We start from the raw sequence: 1,933 nt of genomic DNA, 5'->3' as shown, positions 1-1,933 counted from the left end.
CCTGGTCTAGTGGAAGGTGTCCCTGCTGATGGCAGGGGGGTTGGAACTAGAAGATCTTTAAGGTCCCTTCCAACCCAAACCATTCTATGATTCTGTGAGATGCAATGCAATGAAAATAAGCTCCTTAAAGACTAAACTCAGACTCAAGCTTTCAGTTAGGTTATGCCTGTACCTCTGTATACCATGAAACTTCTGTATATCATGAAACACGTATCCCAATTTTTCTTGGTTCATGGAAGCTGGGAAAGTTGGGGGTTTTTTGCCTTTTTTTAAATTTTAATAAGAACACTATAGTTTGCACACTTAATAATTTAATCTCTAAAATGGCACTAAACACGTATCCCAATTTTTCTTGGTTCATGGGAAAGTTGGGTGTTTTTTGCCTTTTTTTTTAATTTTAATAAGAACACTATAGTTTGCTCACTTAATAATTTAATCTCTAAAATGGCACCGGCAAGAGCACATTCCAGTAATGATTAAAAAATTAGACACAATTAAATACAGCCTTTAGGATTCTAATCAAGCTTGGAAAGATAAACAGACTGCTTAACTTTTGACAGTGCTCAATGATGTTCGCCAGATAAAATACTGTGATGTTCAAAAATTTAAAAAAAGAATTAACAGAATTCTTCTAAGGGTGTTACCTCGTGCTCATCTGTCCCTCCACGCTGAACTGATTCAACTCACCCCACAGAAAACTCACTAGTTTTGCCTCGTTAGTTTGTTACCAGTTTAATAAACTGAAACTGCTTATCACCAAGTCAGTCTTTGCTTTGCACAATCAAAAAAATTAAAAAAAAAAGGAAACAATTCAACACTTCATTGTAGTTTTTCAGACTTAGAAAAATTTGAAAAATCAAGACATAAAAAGGGAAGGCATGAGAGGAAAGGAAGGAAGCAAGGATTTGGGACAAGTTGCATGATTCCTAGTTTTCTTGCTTTCTACATGCAGTTTATCCATTGATATCCATTAATCACAGAATTATCCTGGAAACACAAAGACACATAAATTTAGATTAAAATATGAATAATTTAGTATGTAAGGCTTGGTTAAACAAACACTGGTAGTCCAAAAGCTTCAAAATAAATTTGTTATCCCTACTCCGTTTTAATGAAGCGATAAAGATGCATCCACACATTATACTGCTGTACATGCCCAACTACTTAATTTTGCTGTTCCTTACCAGGAGACTTAAAAACAAGAACTCAATGCACGAGTCCTTTCCCTTTTCAAGCTTCAGGTGTTTATGTGCACATGTCGCTGGTTTCCTTAGGAAATGAACTTTCTAAAGCTTGGTTTTAGTCACTGCCGAGCTGGTACTCAAATGGCACAACACTCTTCCCAAAAAGAGATGGCATCAGTCTCTCAGTACTGCGCTATATTGCAATTTTAAGTATGAAACAGACAAAACAACAATTTCCTAGACAATCTTCTCCACTGCCACATGTCACAGTACCAATTAAGTTAGAAGTAGACTAAAAGAGTGATAAACTAGATACCATTAAATTTAAGAATATAAATTTAAAGTGTATTCAGCCAGTTAATGAATACTAGCTTGATTAGGAAAGGACATCATTCCCAGCTGTCTTACCAGTTAAAAGCATAAAGAACCTTAAATAAAACATTCCAGAGGCTCACAAATCTGTTGTTCACAAATCTGATGACGTTTCTTAAAGATGTATCAATTCCATTTTGGCCAGGCACAAATGAATTAAGAAGAAAACTGTATTTTTCGTGGTATTACAACTTCACTATTTTAGTTCAAGGTCAGGTTGCTGGCGTTCCTAAAAATACAAAGGGCTGCACCTGGAATTATCATGTGTTCTTATACATCAACTGAAATGTTGTTTGGGTTTTTTTTTTAAAGTCAGGAGGGGGCACAGAATGGATCTTCTGCAACTATACAGCGCTGAGAGAAACTCAGTGACACAG

At 35.7% G+C, this 1,933-nt stretch overlaps 1 protein-coding gene across 1 annotated transcript in view; it reads right to left on the bottom strand.

Moving 5' to 3' along the window:
• The window catches only part of LOC104524966 (DNA primase large subunit-like), a gene marked incomplete at both ends in the record, with an annotated part of 22,996 nt that overhangs the window by 3,939 nt on the left and 17,124 nt on the right, over positions 1-1,933 (bottom strand). The gene's annotated exons all lie outside the window — the stretch shown is intronic.

The sequence above is a fragment of the Antrostomus carolinensis genome, unplaced genomic scaffold (genome assembly GCF_000700745.2).
Source record: "Antrostomus carolinensis isolate BGI_N321 unplaced genomic scaffold, ASM70074v2 scaffold5465, whole genome shotgun sequence".
Lineage (NCBI taxonomy): Eukaryota > Metazoa > Chordata > Aves > Caprimulgiformes > Caprimulgidae > Antrostomus > Antrostomus carolinensis.
This window is presented reverse-complemented; position numbering and strand designations above follow the sequence as displayed.